The sequence below is a fragment of the Ictidomys tridecemlineatus genome, chromosome 1, assembly GCF_052094955.1.
Source record: "Ictidomys tridecemlineatus isolate mIctTri1 chromosome 1, mIctTri1.hap1, whole genome shotgun sequence".
Taxonomy (NCBI): Eukaryota; Metazoa; Chordata; class Mammalia; order Rodentia; family Sciuridae; genus Ictidomys; species Ictidomys tridecemlineatus.
Genome location: NC_135477.1, coordinates 219,098,628 through 219,116,650, shown reverse-complemented (window position 1 = coordinate 219,116,650; position 18,023 = coordinate 219,098,628). Strand labels below are relative to the sequence as shown.

The 18,023-nt window shown below is 35.0% G+C and overlaps 1 long non-coding RNA gene across 1 annotated transcript; it reads left to right on the top strand.

The window, feature by feature from the left end:
- Window positions 1-322: 322 nt before the first annotated feature.
- LOC144366822 (uncharacterized) lies at window positions 323-1,770 on the top strand. Its single transcript, XR_013425959.1, has 2 exons — window positions 323-690; window positions 799-1,770. It is a non-coding gene; the product is annotated as an uncharacterized LOC144366822 (long non-coding RNA).
- Window positions 1,771-18,023: the final 16,253 nt, after the last annotated feature.

Sequence of the window (18,023 nt, the reverse complement as noted above, 5' to 3'; positions counted from 1 at the left end):
ACTGAGAACAACAGGAGTCTATTCCTTATGCACAGCTCAAGGGAAAACAAATATGTCCCTTCTACTCACATCAATCCACACTTAGACCCTGACATGAGTAAATGTGCACGCACACTTGTGCATGCGCACACACACACATACATACATTTAAACACAAAATAAGTGTGTAGCATGGAAATGAAAAAGGAGAAGCTACAAGACTCAGCATTGACTCAGAAAAGAAGTGTGAAGTTGGAGCTTCCATTTCTCTGGCTTCAAGTTTCCACACAGAAGGGCTTCCACAGAGCAAAACTCCACTGCCGATCTAGGATACTCCCCAAATCCTCACTCCTTTCTAAGGTAAGGGGGCAATTTAGGTGATTCATCACCACACGTGAGAGTCATTGAAATTCCCCAATCATGAACAAATTAATCCTGTGAGCACAAAATGATCTGAGTAAGAACAGCAAACCCCCCAGGCACCTGGTGTTGCTTAGAAAAGAAACAGGTGTCACAGTGACATATTCCAACCCTACTACGTAATCCAGAAAGAACACTTGAGATCCACACACTGCTGTGATTGTCAGGCCTGCATCAAGCTGGGACTCAGGAAACCTGGAGTGATTGTGGCTGAGGTATTACATAGAAAACTGGGAATCACCAGCATGTATAATATCTTCCTATGGAACTCCGATATGTGTAGATAACCAGGTAAGGTGCTTGTGCTCAGTTTGAAGGTTGTGATTGACAATGATCGGGGTGGTCACTACTCAAAGACAAACTCAACACCAACAAAATCTTATTCTTTTGTTTTTACAGGACTGGGAATTGAACTCAGCGGCCCACTATCACTGAGCAAATCTACTAGGCTTCTGTACTTCAATTTTTGTATAAATGTATAAATATTTGAATAGAGATATGTTTAGAATATCTAATATGTTTAAAACACATAGAGTTCATATATAAAAATATTTTCTGGAAAATTTCAAACAAATAAAAAGTAGAGGCAATGATGTAATGAAATCCCCATGAATCCATAGTCCAGCTCAATCATTATCTGTTCATAATCAATTTGTTTCTTTTGTATCTCCACCCATTTCCCCTGACCCCTTCTTGATTATTTTGAAACAAATCTCAGATATGATATTATTATATATGTATTTCAGCATTTGCTTCTAAAAGACAAGAACCCCCCTTTTAAATATAACCACAATACTAGGAACCCACTTCACTCTTTGCCCCTCACCACTCTAAATCAACAATTAATTTCTTAGTATCACCAAATATCCAGCAGGGTTCAATCTTCAATTGTCATACAAATGTCATTACTTTTTAGCAGTTTATTTTTTTAATCGGAATTTTAAAAGTGTTGTGTATTTTGGAAGTCATTAACATGCATGTTGGGAATGGTTTGCTATAATGTTCCACTTTATTTTTTTATTATTCTTGAAGTGTTTGTTTGCTTCTTTTTGTTGGCTGTCAAGGAGAATGGGTTGCTTGTCTTATGCTGTCTTCCAATATCCTGGAATTTCCATTATTGTATACTCTTAGTAGCATTTTAACATGTACCTTTTCTGTAAACCTACAGCTATCTATAGGTATAAAAGTCAATATTTTGGCAATTCTTCATAAATGTTTCAATCACTTCTAGTAATGACATAATATCTGCTTGTCTTTCTTTTCTAACGTTAGTAGCCATTGATAATTATTCTCTAGGTCCATTGGTTTAGTATGAGATGCAAAATGGTTACATATCTTCTCTATTCATTAATAAAACTTACCCTCATCAAACTATTTGTTTACTTTGAGATATAATTTGTATGTGAATAAATACTTTATTTATCAGTTTTAAAAATAATGAGTTGATGGTAGTCAATGGCATTTTCTTTTTGAGTAGAATTAATAGATCTAAATATATCTAATTTGTAAAGTTATTAAAGTTATCATTCTTTGTTGATGCCTATGTTACCCCACCCAACTTTGGACAGTGAAAACCTGCTAAAAAAGTAGATGTAAATCTAGAAGTCATTGATAGCTTTCTTTCTCATGAAAAGAGATAGTCAAAGTGCATGTCGAGATAATGAAACTCAAATATATTTTCAAACCCAGAACTAGTCTCTTCTTTTAAAATATTCTTGACTCTCTTTTATGCAATAATGATATTTAGAGATGAATATCTAGACCCTTATTTTTACTAGTTCAATCTTTTAAAACATTTTGGTGGATACAGTTATAAAATAAGTATTATTTAAACACAAATACATTCAATTAAAATTAAGAACTACAAAATTTATACTTAATCTTAGCAATCTTCCTTCCAAATCTCAAATCTTAGTTTTCAATAATGCTAAATAAATCACTCAAGTGCTTTATTTCTTTTTTGAATATATTGCAGAAATAACAGGCTTAATATTACTTCCAACAATATGTGAAAAACCATTTAAGGTTTTTTTTCCTAATTAGTTATACATGACAGCAGAATGCATTTTGGTTCATTTTTTCACAGTTCTCTTTGTGCTTATAGATATGATTTCAAATTACTGTGTTTTAGTCATTTGGAATAGCTCTTAGTTTCATCAACTGAATACACAGATTCATATTATCACATTTTGCTTTTTTTAAAAGTTAAAAAATGTTTGCTCTTCCACATAGATAGTTGAAAATATGAAAACACAGGTTCCTCATTTGGAGAAAGTGTTCAAAAATCATATATCTGATGAAATAAAAAAAAGTTCATAAAATAATCTAAAAAATTGTTTAGCTGGGCATTAGATTACATTAAGGAATGATTATCTTTTAGGTTTGACAAGGTTCTGTGTGTCTTTAAAATGTTTCTGTTGGTGCATTACAGTTATACATAGTACCAGAGTTCATTTTCACATATTCACATGTGCATGGAAGATAATTTGCTCCATTTTAATCCCCAGTGCTTCCACTTTCCCTCTCCTCCTCACTTCCCCTGCACCCCTTCCTCTACTCCATAGGTCTTCCTTTCATTTTTTATTGTTTGTTAATTGGTGATTTATAGATACTCAAAATTCACTGTAGTATATTCATATATGTACACAACATAATTTGGTCAATTTCATCCCACAGTTCCGCCCTATTCTCATCCCTTCTCCTCCCCATTAATTTCCTTCAACTCTACTGATGTCCTTTCATTTTCATGGGTTCACCCCTGGCTGGCTTCCACATATTAGAGAGAACACTCAACTTTTGACTAAATCTAGCTTAATTCACTTATTCTCCATTTAATTCACTTATTCATACATTTGCCAGAAAATGCATGATTGCATTCTTTCTATAACTAAGTAAAACTCCATCATGTATATATACCACATTTTCTTTATCCATTAATTTGTTGATGACCACTTATGCTGATTCCATAACTTGACTATTGTGAATTGCACTGCTATAAACATTGATATCTTATATCACTATAGCTGAATAATATGCTGATTTTAGTTTCTTTGGTAAATACCAAGAAGTAGGATAGCTGGGAAAGATGATATTTCCATTTCTAGTCTTTTGAGGAATCTCCATACTTTCTAAAGTGGCTATACTAATTTGCACCACCAACAAAGTATGTATGAATGTACTTTTTCCCCCACATCCTTGCCAGCATTTATTTTTATTTGTATTTTTAATGATTGCCATTCTAACTGGAATGAGATAAAATCTCAGTGTACCTTTGACTTGCATCTCTCTGATTGATAGGGATATTGAACATTCTTTTCACATATTTTAGGTCATTTTTACTTCTTGCTTTGAGAAAGGAAAGGTTCATTTTGTTCTTTTCCCATTTGCTGATTTTATTTGTGCTGTTTTTGAGTTCTTTATGTTTTCTGGATGCTATTGCCCTGTTGGTGGAATAGCTGGCAAAATTTTTCTCCCATTCTGTAGGATATCTCTTTGCTTTTTAATATGATGTCATCTCACTTTCTGAGTCTTGGTTTTGTTTCTTAAGCTTTAGAGATTCTGTTAAGGAAGTCAGTGCCTGTGCCAATACGTTGGATTGTTGACCCTTTGTTTTCTTTTAGCAAAGTTTTTGGTCTAATTTCTAAGTCTTTGACCCACTTTAACTTGAAATTTTGTGCAGGGTGAGAAGTAATGAATCTTCTAAGAAAGAAATAAGAAAAATCATTCTGTTTACTAAAACCTTAAAAATGGAAAATAAGCTGGATGTGGTGGCACATGCCTATAATCCCAAGAAATCTGGAGGCTGAGGCTGGAGGATTGAAAGTTCAAGGTCAGCCTCAGCAATTTAGTGAAATCCCAAGCAACTTGGTGGGACCCTGTCTTAAAGCTTAAAAATAAAATAAAAATTTAAGAAGGGGACTAGACTAGAGACTCAACTCAGTGGTAAAGTGCCACTGGGCTCAATCATCAGTACTGAAAAGAAAAACAAAGAAAGAAAGAAAGAAAGAAAGAAAGAAAGAAAGAAAGAAAGAAAGAAGGAAGGAAGGAAGGAAGGAAGGAAGGAAGGAAGGAAGGAAGGAAGGAAGGAAGGAAGGAAGGAAGGGAGAAAGAGAAAATATTTGAAAATAAATCTAACCAAGGAGGTGAAAGATCTCTATAATGAAAACCATAGAACACTGAAGAAAGAAATTAAAGAATACTTAGAAGATGTAAGTAGAATTAATATTGTCAAAATGGCCATATTAATAAAAGCACTCAAAGAATTAATGCAAATCTCATCAAATACCAATGACTTTCTTGACAGAAATATAGCAGTCCTAAATTTCATATGAAAGAATCAAAGATCCAGAATAGTCAAAGCAATACTGAACAAGAAGAGTAACACTGAACACTGAACAAGAAGATCATCACAATAACTGATATGAACTTGTACTATAGATCTAGAGTAATACAAACAGCATGGTGTTGGATTCGAGGTAAACATGAAGACCAATGGAACAGAAGGGAAATCACAGAGACAAACCCACATAAAGACACTCAACTAAGGTGACAAGAACATGTGTTAGAGATAATATAGCCCTTTAAACAAATGGTGCAGGGAAAATTGGATACCTATATGTGGAAGAATAAAACTAGGTCCATACATTTTGCTTTTGATATTTATGGTTTACATTTTAAATTTCAATTTTTTATAATTATATAGAATATTTATGTGGTTCTGAAATCAAATCTATAAAACAACTTATATTCATGGAAGTTTTATTTCTATTTTATCACATCTATATTGCTTCTTTCTTAATAGGTAGCACTTTATTATTATCATTGTTGTTATTATAATTTTAATTAAATATAAATGCAAATCATGGCATAGTATACACATTTTTACTGAACCATATACTCTAGAGATTGCTCCAGAGTAGAATATAGATACATATTAATCATTCATAGGATAGGTACATAAATTTCCATTGTGGTGTTGTACTATAGTTTATGTGATCTGTCCCTTACTATTATGAGTTGAATTTTGTTTACATATATAAAAGATGTATTTATGTCTTAACCTCCAGCATTTATGAATGTGATCTTATTTGGAAACGGGGTCTTCGCAAATGTAATTAGGTTCATACAAGGTCATGTTCCTATATTAGGTGGGCTGAAATCCAATATTATTGGTGATCTTTAAAGAGATACATGCAGGGAAAAAGTGACCATGTGAGATGGAGGCAGAGATCGGAATGATATAGCTACGTGCCAGTAATACTATGAAGCTAGAAGAGACAGAGAAACATTCCTTACTACAAGGTTCAGAGAGAGCATGGCACTATAGACACCTTCACACCTCCATTTCAAACTTACACGCTTCAAAAATATGTTACAATAAATTTTTGTTATTTTAAGCTGTTCAATCTGTAGTAGTTTGTTAAGGCAACCCTCGAAAAATAGTACATCTACTAATGGCCATTCTAGTAATTATTAGTCCTTTGCTATTGCAAACAAGGCAGTGATGAAAGGCTTTATAAATATATAATATTGCAACTTTTTCCAGATTACTTTGGGATGAATTCCTAAAGATGAAATTGCTGGTCAAAGGGTAAAATCATTTGTAATCTTGAAAAGTATTCTGAAGTTCCCTTCATAGAGGTGTTTATCATTTTGTTTGACACCAGTGATTTTCAAATGTGCATATTTCCCTATACATAAAATTTTGCAAGTTTGATAGGCAAAAATATTTCTGATGAGTAAAAATTACTTTTAATTTTAATTACCTCTTATTAGTGAGACTGACCATATTTTCACATGCTTAATATTCTTTTGTAAGTCCCTTGTTGTGGTAAACCACCTGTTCATTAACTTAGTCAATTTTTCTTTGATATTAAATGCCCTCCTCCTTGTATCTAGAAGTTATTTTTATATTAGGGCTATTAATCACTTGAAATATGTCAGAAAATTTTTCTTAGTTAATTTGTCTTTTTATTTGCTTGTGGTAAGTTATTTGTTTATTGTCATCCTTAACATATTTTTAAGCTCCCTATTACTTAGTTTTTGAAGTGTTTTGATATGTAATCAATTCAGGTAGAATCTAGATATTTTCACATTAAGGATAAAAGCTAATATAGAGGACTTTTTAGACAATCCTTCAAACTTTTTTATAATCTTGTTGTACAGTCTTGTTTTCATGCCTCAAGTTGATCTTGTGGAATGCTGACCAAAGCTGTAAGTTCTTTGGCTTTTTAAATTTTTAAAATGCTCTCAATTGACATTTAAATATACCACACTTACATTTCAATAATTCAGCTTTTATCAAACACTAAAAATTTATTAAGGCCTGTGACATAGCTGTGTATTTCTCCTTCCTTATGAATTTGTTATCTAAATCTGATCTATTTTATCCATATTCTGCACATAATTCTCTTCATAACCTTGGACAAGTGTACTTCAGCTCCTGTTTTTGCAAGATGAGATGGCTAGAATAAAATATCTCTAAAGCCCATTTCAACTCTCTGATATATTAATCTGCTTCTGTTATAAAGTTCTCATAGGTTTCTTAGAAAAGTCTTGAATCAATCATATGTCTTTGTATTTGGACAAAAATTAACTTGAGTACCCCTTAATCAATAGGTGCACAAACAGATGTTCACATTGTCCCATCCCTTTCCTGCACTTAGGAGTGAAATGCAGAGAGAATGGCAGGGTGAGTGTGTGTGTGGAACACAGCGGTGTTGACAGTGTGTGATTGATAGGTAGGGAGAAAAGCTAATTCTTGTGAGCAGCCTTCGTATGTGTATATATGCCTCGAAGAAAGGCTTCTTCAGGATGAGCTGTGAAGTGTTGCTATCCTCCCTGCAGGTGACAAAGAGGCAAAAGAAGAAAAGGAGATTCACCAAATTCCTCCTTGGCTAACATTCCTGCTGATAACTTCCCAGGTCAATTTGGAAACTAAACTCCAGATAATTTTGCATTGCACTCCATCATTCCCTATTCTTTTCCTTTATATAAATCATACGTAAGGCCACACGTTTTACATTTGTTTTTATGCATCTAGTCCCTCTGGAGCCAGATTGCAAACTACCTAAAAAAAAGAGATCAGATTTTGTTTTATTTTAAACTAATGTATACTTAATGAATCTTACTTCAAATTTATTGTATCTTCAACCTGAATTTATTAATTATTTTAAGAATTTTAAAAACTACATTTAATAATAGTTTAAAAAGAATTTTAAACTACATTTAATATTACTTTAGTGTAGTTGATCCTCGTTATTCATGGATTTCCTATTTGAGAATTCATTGACTTGCTGTAGTTTATTTTGTAACTTTAAACTCAATACTCCTGACATTCTAGTAGTCATTCCTGGACATAGGCATATACAGAATGGGGGAAAGTGAGTTGCCTGATGTGTACAAAGCAAAGTCTCCTGATGTGTACATCTCTGGCCAAGGTTCCCACTGAAGCTGAGCAAGGTCATAATTTGCTTTCTGGATTCAGATCTCCTACTGCAAACAAGAATACTTCTGGTGATCTCTTTAATGTCACATTTTTTTCTTTTGCATTTTTGTGCTTTTTGTTAATAGTTTGCTATTTATAATGGTCACCAGTAGAGTGCTAAATGGCTCTCCAGGGTTTCCAAGTGCAAGAACCCACAAAAATACTCATGTTACATATGCTTCCCTCAGGCATGAGTTGTGCACTGTTGACCATGAGTTTGATGTTAATTAATCAACAATATATATTCAGTATGCTTTCTTTAAATAGAAACACATATAAAACAAGGCCATATATTTTTTTTTGACCATGATATTCCTTTTATTGAAAAGCAACATAAAATAACTGTGGAAATAAGAGAAATATAATATTTTTACATTATTGCTTCTGTTAAGAGGATTTTTATGTTTTGTGCTGGAATTTACTTCCTGTAACCACTCTTGCTTTACCTGAACATTTTACATTGGACTTCTACATTATTATTAGTGTTTAATTTAGAAGAGCTTAATAAACTGCTAATCTGAGGACAATGATACTTTCTTTGCTTTTGTAGTCCTTTCTCTGAACATGCTTACTTATGTACAATGTGGAAATCTGATCCAGGTCTCCTCCACTTAGCCAATAGTTCTTTTTGTACCTCTTCTGGAAGTTCATAGAATACTTGAGGATCGATGACAGATGGAAAAATAATCTTCTCATCAAAATTCTTTGATATAAATGTCACTAGAGACTGGCAGAAAACTAAACCTGCATTTCTCCTATGGAGCAAAAATTCAATATTTGTTCATTCATCATTTATGAATATTCTTTAGAACATAATTACTTTGAATAAAGAGATTTAACTATACTTAATTTTATCTTATTTGAAATTAATGACTATCTAAACTAATGAGTATCTCTACTTGTCATATACTTGGTTAATAATAAATGTTGCATGAGGATTGTGTTCAGACTCATGATCTTGATAAAAGGATTTTTTGGATTAATTGGTGATTATGGTTAATAGTCACTAATTGGTAGGAAGGATTGTGCCATTATAAAGAACATGCCTCATAGCTTAGCTCCACCAATTACTGGCTGACATACCTTATGTAAACCTTTTAGTATCCATGCCTCTTTCTTTATCCATAAGAAAGAGATTATAAGAGACTTACTTTGCAAGATGACTATAGGTTCTAGATAAAAGCTTCTAGTAAATAAGCATAAAACATTTCCAACGCCAGTTATCATTATGTAAGAAAAGATTGCAAGTCTGGAAGTCAGGGACCTATGACTCAGTATCTGCTGGTTGAGTTCCCTCACCCCCTCAGTGTCTGTCTCAGAGTTCTTTTTTAAATTGAAGATGTGGACATTTTCCAAACTCTTTTCTGTTAATAACATTTTAAGGAACATGTTATGATCATTGAGAGCTCTGAAGAGATTTTAAGGAAGTTGGGAATAGATGACTGACTGCTTTCTGCATCCAGCAGGACAACACTCTGATCATGGTCCTGGTCCGTGCAATGTTCTTATTTTTGCTCAGATCCTGAAAGCTGATTCTATCTGCAGGGAGAGTTTGATATTAACTTGAGGTCTTCTCTGAAGTATAAAATAATGTTCCTGAGAATTAAGGGATATCTGAGAATTCCTTAGACACATTCCTAAGAGGATGATAAAATTTGGAAATTACAAATAACAGATAGAATGAACACTAACTTGGCTCATTTATTCTAAATAAATAGATCCTTATAGATAAAGGCTCAAATATCCACATACTTCCATGAATAATCAAAATTTCACTATGTTTAATTTTGAAGGGGCACAAACTTATAGATCACATCCTGTGACTCCTAAGCTTTTATTTATTCAGCACTGAAATGGTGGTACCCAGATCCTGCCTTAGGACCCATATGACATTCGTGCAACGAATAACGAATGTATAAGAAAAGTTTAGTACTTGTGTCAGTTTGGTTTTTGTTAGTGTAAGAAAATTCTTGAAACAGGTTAACTTTGGAGGCTAAAACTCCAAGATCAAGTGTCCCCTTTGGTTTGACTTCTGGTAAGGGCCTCCTGGTAGATAGCATCATAGCTGCCCAAGTGTTTGCAGGAGGAAGGGGTCATGTTTCAAAACACTAAGCCAGAGAGTGATTCAAAGGTTGGTCTCACTCTTTTAGCAACTTGCTCTCAAGAGAGTTCAGGGGCCATAAGAGCACAGTGCCCTCTTCCACTGGAAGTGTCCCCAATAATCTAAGGACTTTCTAAGGACTCTCTACCTCTTTAAGGGTACCATTCTTAGCACCACCACACTAGGAACAACCTCACAACACAGGAAAATTACCTTGAGGGACATTCTCCATTGACAACCAGACCTTAACAATACTGTTTATGACAGCCTACTGGAAACAAAGTAGCTATTACCTCATGACAACAGCAGGTAGTCTATTACATACATACAAATACTAATGGAAAACTCAAATTTCATTTGGATTCGTCATTTAAGAAATTAATTTAAAAAATGAGAAGTTTTGAAAATAGTAATACATTGTGTAGTGAGGAAAAAGCCTATTCCCTTTTGTTCTTATGTTGAAGCATCCAGTTCTTTCCCATGTCCCAGGAATACTGACTACAACAATAAAATCTGATGTGTATGGATTCTAGCACTATCCCCTCCAAGGAATAGATAAATAAACTATTTATTTATTGTTAAATAAATAAAGTATTTCCATGAATACCCCTTCTCTGGAATGAAGTTTTAGTGTTGAATAATAAACTCATACTTCCAAAGCCCAAAACTATAGGGGTTTGTGACTAAAACTGACATCTGCCTTGTTAGGGTTGTGAATGACAAAACAGCCAACATCCTGGTAGCTAAGAGCACATTCATAGTAATTAAAATTATTTTGGCAAATCCCTTTACCAGGAAGCAAATAAATAACAGGAAGCCAAAACTATATGGTGGAAATGAACAGCTTCATTTTGTGGAGGTGAATATTCTGTTCAGTTGCTGAAACGGCCTTTCCTTGGAGTCAAGGCTGATTCCTTCCACTTGCATAACTGTCACGGTGAGAAACAGGCTCTTGCAAATCTCCCTATGGTTTATTCCTAAAGTCATTTTCCAGTAGCAGCATGATGACTCATCCATAAGGAACGACCTTGTAGTTGTCATCTAAAGGAAAATGTAGAACTTTTATTTAAATTGACAAAAACATCAAAGAGTCCATGGAAAACTCAAAGCAACTTTGCTTCTTTTGCTTATTGCCAACACTAATTTTGCTTTGGACTGCTTTTGTTGTTATTTCTTATTTGTTTGTTTTTCTTTTTTATAAAAAAATTATATTGGCTAAAATTAAAAATAATATGAACAGAAAATATCTTCAAATGTCTGTTGTAGGAAAATTGCCATTTTCTGTGGCCTACCAGAACTCCCAAATAGTCTGAAATATATTTATTTAATATTTAGTGAAAGGGCTATTCACACAAGAGCATTTCTGCAAGAAATGTAGTAAAGGGTCTTCTTGGCTTTTACATGAAGTCTTATATTCTTTTTTTATAGGTTCTATTTAGTTACATAGGACAGTAGAATCCATTTTGACATAATTACACAAGCTTGGAATATATCTTGTTCTAATTCAGACTCCACTATCTCTTCTTCCTCTTCCCCTTCACCACTCTCTGCTCCTTTCCCTGTATTGACCTTTCTGCCATTTACCCATAGTTTTTTTAATTAAGTTCTTATTGCTGTACACGATGGTGAGATTCACTATGGTATATTCATAAATGTACATAGGAACATCACATCAGATTCATTCCACTGCCTCTCCTTTTTCCTTACCCTCTCCCTTCCCTTCAATCCCATTTGTCTACTCCACTGAGATTCTAATGAACCTCCTTCAAAGGATTTAAAATCAGCATACTACAGTGACACAGCCAAATTAATATTTATAGCAGCACAATTCACAATAGCTAAGCTATGGAGCCAACCTAGGTGCCCTACAACAGATGAATGAATAAGAAAATGTGACACATACACACACACACACACACACACACACGGAGTATTGCTCAGCCAAGAAGAAAAATGGCTATGACATGTGCTGGTAAATAGATGGATCCAGAGACAAGGCTAAGTGAAATAAGCCAATATCTCAAAAAACCAAAGATCAAAGATTTTCTATGGTTTGTGAAGTCTTATATTCTTAAATCTATTTCTGCCGCTAGCCAGCCATGTGATTTTGGTAAGTCAATTAATTAAGCACCGTCATTTCTAAGTTATTTTCTAGATCTACGCTCCTTCTCTCCACCCCCGGAAAAAAAAAATGTGATTCTACAAGAGAACATACAGAATCATGGCCCATTTCAGTTAGTAGTAGATTAGGAGAGGAATAGAAACCATTTCTGATAAAAGGTAAATAACTTTGAAAAGCTTAAAACATCTATTCCCTCAGCACCCAAGTTAATTTAGTTAATTTCTTGTTTAAAACAGCATGCTAAATCTATTATCATTCAGTATTTTGGAGATTCTAAATTATGGTCCATTGAGATATCTTTTATGCCATATCACAGAAATGCACATTTGTGGTAGATAAACACTTTAGCCAGAAAATACAGGTGACCTTGGCAATGTGGTCAATAATCCAGAAAATCTGGGCAGATATGCTTCATGTGCTTACCCTAGCAAAGAATTTAGATTCCTGTTTAATATTTGAAGGTCAATAGCAATCCTGTAGACAGACCTAGTAAAACAAAGGCATACAAACATAGCCTTGGAGCCACTACAAGGAGTAAATGACAAAAAGATTAAATTCTTTCTTGAGGTAGGAAATGGTAGTGCTGGTTAAGAAGTCAGAAGCAGCTCTCCATGGGGTCCACCTTCTGAGATTCCCCACAGATCTTCTTTTCCTCTGCTTCTGAAACCTGGCAGTTCAGTGGAGAGCTGTGATAGACAGCACCAGAGTCTTGTGTCCTAATTGGGGCTGCTTCAGACAACCCTGAGGCTCTGTAACTCAAGTTCAACTTGAGCGGCTTCCAGGGACTGGGGACCTTTCTGCTACTTGGAGATTCAGATGAAGCCCAACGTTGCCCTGCAGGGGTGGAATTTGGCCTTTCAAATTCAATCTCATGAGGTAAACATGGTATCAGTTAGAGACTGGAAATGAGAAAATTCCAGCAGTGAAATGTAGTCTCTTCCTCTCTTTGTTAGATTGTGGGTCGATACCAGGGCTTCCAATTGCCTGGATGCCATTTCACTCTCTGGAGTCTACAAAGTCCTCCTGGCAGGCTCAGCATTCAGTCCATTCTCCTGTTTCCCCTTGCTCAGCATACAGCTTCACACTCAGGGGATTCCCAAGAGATGCTTGTTTGCCTGCTGAAGGAAGAATATAAAATTTTTCTCTTCCATGTGTAAACTATGATGACAGGACTAGAGCAAAACTCTCATGGATAATGCGATCTTAATGATGATCCTCATGGCCTCTCAACCTGTTGACATGAAGATAATACAGAGAAAAAAAAAACCAGTAAGGTTGGCAAAGACAATCTGAAGTATACAATTTCCTGACCCTGACTAGAACTGTGACAGGCCTCACTTTGAGGGAATTAATATGCATGACTATGTAAAATATTTTATTTATTTATTTGGGTGATTGGATTTGAACCCAGGGGTACTTGACCACTGAGCCACATCCCCAGCCCTTTTTAGTATTTTATTTAGAGACAGAGTCTCACTGAGTTGCTTAGCTTTTGCTGAGGCTGGCTTTGAACTCATAATCCTCCTGCCTCAGCCTCTGGGATTACAGGTGTGCACCATCTCACCCAGTGTGAAGACATTTTAAATGACTTCTAAAAGTCTTTATTTTTCTTCCCTCTTCATTTACTTCTTCCTTTTTGATAGAGAAGAGCACTTATCCCCTACCCCTCATGGTCCATATTTGCTTCACAGCATGAAGGGAATTTCTACCTCCCTGCAGGTGGTGTTAGTGATGGGTCTCTACCACTCCAGCCAGCCAGCTTTTTTGAAGTCATCAGAATCAAGCAAAGATACCCCAGACTCTGCCAAGATTCTCATTTGCCTCCTTTCTCTCCCCAGCATTGCTGTCACTACTTTAGGAGAACATCAGGAAAATACAAAAATCCTTAGCACCCACCCTGGTGCTCCCTACTCTATCATTCCATTCCATTCCAGTGCCTCTGCCCCTGGACCATTCCACATGCATTTTATTTCTGTGTTCCACCCCAGCACCCCAGCATTCTCAGGTTGAAATCTTGAGCCTTTTAGTTACTGGTTAACTGTGGCTCCAACCCCACCCCCTTCATTAGATTCTCTTTTTTTTTTTTTTTTTTTTTTTTTTTTTTTTTTTTTTTTTTTTTTTTTATTTTTTTATTTTTTATTGGTTGTTCACAACATTACAAAGCTCTTGATATATCATATTTCATACATTAGATTGAAGTGAGATTCTCTTATATTTCCAACTTATTAGTTCACCAATGGGAGCAATTCTTCAAACCCATCTGGACTCACCATTGGCTCCCTTTTTGAGGTCAAGTCACTTTCCTTCTTACCCAACTTAGATTTCACACGCTTTCTTTATTCTCTTTATTGTATTTGCCTAGGAAGTTTTCAGCTCTGCTCAAATTTAACTCTTAAGCTATTCCTCACTTAAATCTTTGTGGATGAACATGGCTAGAGAAAAATGCACAAACTTTATGACAAATTGTGATTAAAATTCCCCAAGCAAGCCTCAACATTGCCAGGGATCCCTACTCTATCACCCCATTCCATTCTAGTGCCTCCCTCCCATCTCTCCCCAAATCTTTGAGAAAGATAATTTTATCTCTTCACAAATGCCCAACACATTTCTTTTTATTATTTTTTAAAAGAAAATCCTTTCACATCAGCAGTTGACAAAACATAAGTTCAAGGTACAATTATTAAGAATTTTAGGATTCTGATAGCTGGGCATTGTGCCATTCCTGGGTCACTTCTAAACACAGGGCTCTGTGTGCCTGAATTGGCTGTAGGTCCTGCTCATCTTCACACCCAAGAGGGAGGCCAGGAGAGGGTAGCTGCACTGCAGGCCTGGCAGCACAAATCCATCTATTCCTTTGTTTTCTGCTTGCTGGGACACAGTGCAGGTAGATGGAGGCCAGTGGAATCTATCTTCATGTCATACTATCTAGTTACAAATGGACAATTGTGAGTTTTAAAATAATATTGATGATTCAGGTTTAGGAAGAGGTGGGGCACAAGAGAGTACAGCAGACATCATGAACATTTATGAAATAATGAGATCTCATAAGCAATAAATCAAAATTTCAAATGAATAAAAAACTATTTGAAGTATAGATTTATATTTATAGTAATAAATTATGTTGTAAACTATGAACTCTTTAACCTAAGTGTATTGTGTGACTTGACAAGTTAAATACTGACCATGCTGTCTACCTACTACCTCATATGCCTAAAAATATATATCCAATAATTACTTAATTAATTCTATAGTTATTTAACATATATTTAGTGAAATAAAGAGAATGATTTCATGCCACTATTAATAGAAAAATCTTGAGCAAAGAATCCCATTATAGGTAAATATATATATGATATATATTAGATCTAATAACATTTCATTAAATAAGTTATACATTTAAATGTTAATGTCATATTTTGAAATATTGATATCATATTTCATCAAATATACTATATAACTTTATAGAATTAAAGATGAGACAAGGACAAAGGCAAAAGTATACCCTAGAAAATTGGAATTCTTATGTGTCAACTTAAATAGTCAACAACCTCTATAATGTAACATTTTACTTAATACACATTAAAGGTTAAATAGTACTTTGGATATATATGTGAAGGGCTATTTATTGCTAAAATATTTCTCTCTGAAACATCATTAACACCAACTAGCCAACTTTTTTATACTTGAACACTTTGATTAATGGGGAACTTGCTACCTCTGAAGGAAGCTTCTTGGTTAAAATGGTATCTCTGGCACACCCACATACCCATTCAAAGATGGAGAAAAAGAACTCCGAGTAGGTATGTAGCATAGAATGTACACACTCTCTTTTCCCCAAAAATATGTTGAAAGTTTGGTTGAAATAAATTAAGATCCCTTCTTTATAGACTTAGTTAGTGGAAACAACATGTTTTAAAACTTTGAGAAAGTAACTATAATGCACCAATAAAAATATGGGGGAAAAACATGAGAAGAGAGGTAAGAAGGCAAAAAACATGAACAGTGAGAAAGAGTAGGAATGCACTTTACAGAAGTAAATCAACAAAGGTTAAACAGTACACATGTGGGGTTTTATGATTTTTTTTTTGTTTTAATATGTAGTTGTCTGTGCTTTTATGCAATAATGTCTTGGTCACCACAGAATTGCACCCTACAGACTACTTTCAAAGGGTTTCTGGCACAGAATTGTGAAGTGTGTCCTGGAACCTGCCTAGAAGAGTGGTGGTTTACCTGTGGCAAAGCCCCGGGATACCTGAAGCATGTGCCTCTGAGGAGGAGTCAACAGGTAAAGACTCCCTGAGCCCTCTCCAGACCCATCTTTGGGGACTGATAACACTAGCCAGGAAGCTGGAGGTAGAGCGCCTTTGACAATTGTTGCTCCAGAGCTCAAAATGTTAAGTTTGACAAAAAGCAGGTGTTTAAAAAAAAAGATCAGTTGCGATTTGATTAATTCATAAGACATTGTGTTAAGTCAGGCACAGAAGGGCAATTACCATATGATCTCACTTATCTGTGCAGTCTAAAAGAATTGATCTCATGGAAATAGAGAATAGAATTGTGGTTACTATAGGCTGAGGAGGGGAGGAGTGGGGAGAGTTTGGACAACTAGTACGAAGTCAAGTTAGCTAAGAGGAGTAAGTCCTGATGATCTATCACAGAGTAAGATGCAATAACTAAGAAGAATGTACTGTGAATTTTAAAATAGCTAGGAGAGAGGATTTTGAATGTTTCACTCCAAAGAAATAAGTTGAAAGTGATGGATATGCTAATGCTGAATTGATAATCATATAATTTATGCATGTCTAAAAATATTACTGAGTACCCCATAATTATGTATGATTATTTTGTGTCAACTAAAAGTAAAACTTGTTTGTTTGTTTTTTAAGTTTTCTTTTTCTCTATTTTCCCTTTTGAGGTGTCTGTCCCACTGTTATCCCTGAGGTGTGAATTCCATTGCTACAGCAATAAATAAATCTAAATTTGTTGTCTATCAAAAAAAATATTGAAAACTCATCTGTCTCCTGCCAGGACATACCCTAATTATAAAATACAGTATTCCTCTTTTATCCTCAGGAGACACGTTCCAATCCCGAATGGATGCCTGACAGCATAGATGGTACTTGCTGTGGTTTAGATGTTGAATGTCCCTCAAAGGTCCATGTGTTTTCCACTTGGTCCCCAGGTGGTGCTATTGGGGTGGCAGACTTTAAGAGGTGGGTTCTTATGGCAGATCCTTTTGCTTCCTGACCATGAAGTGAGCAGTTTCTCCACCAGATGATTTTTGCCATTGCCACTGCAAGCCCACCACAAGCTCAAAGCAATGGGTCTGATCTTGGATTAGAACCTCCAAAACTATAATCTAAAATGAACCTTTTCTTATTATAAGTTAATTATCTCAGATATTTTATTATAGTGACAGAAACATGACCAACACAGTACTGAACCCTACGCTTACTTTGTTTTTTCCCCATACATATGCACAAAATAGCAAGAGATTAACAATGATAAGTGATAATTGAATATAACAATTATAATAATATACTGAAACAAAAGTTCTTTAAATTTATTCTCTAGCTCTTGAAAGAGTCAAGACAAATATTAGTATAGTGTTTTCAGACCATGGTTCACTGTGGGTAATTGAAATCATGGAAAGTAAAACTGGATCCTGGCAGGGACTACTGATCGCTGGCAGTGACCCCTGTTCTTAGGACATCCTCTTCTCAGTGTGTCAGTGCTCAGAGGTGTATAGAGTCTATGTAGGTGTCTATGAAGCCCACTGTCATTGCATTCCACAGACTCCAACTAGGAATAGGACACTTGTGTTGGTAGCTTTGCAGTTCATAGTACAGCACTGAGCAGTACTTGGTGCAATATATGTTTGCAAACTGATGTAGGAATAGATACTATATTTCCTC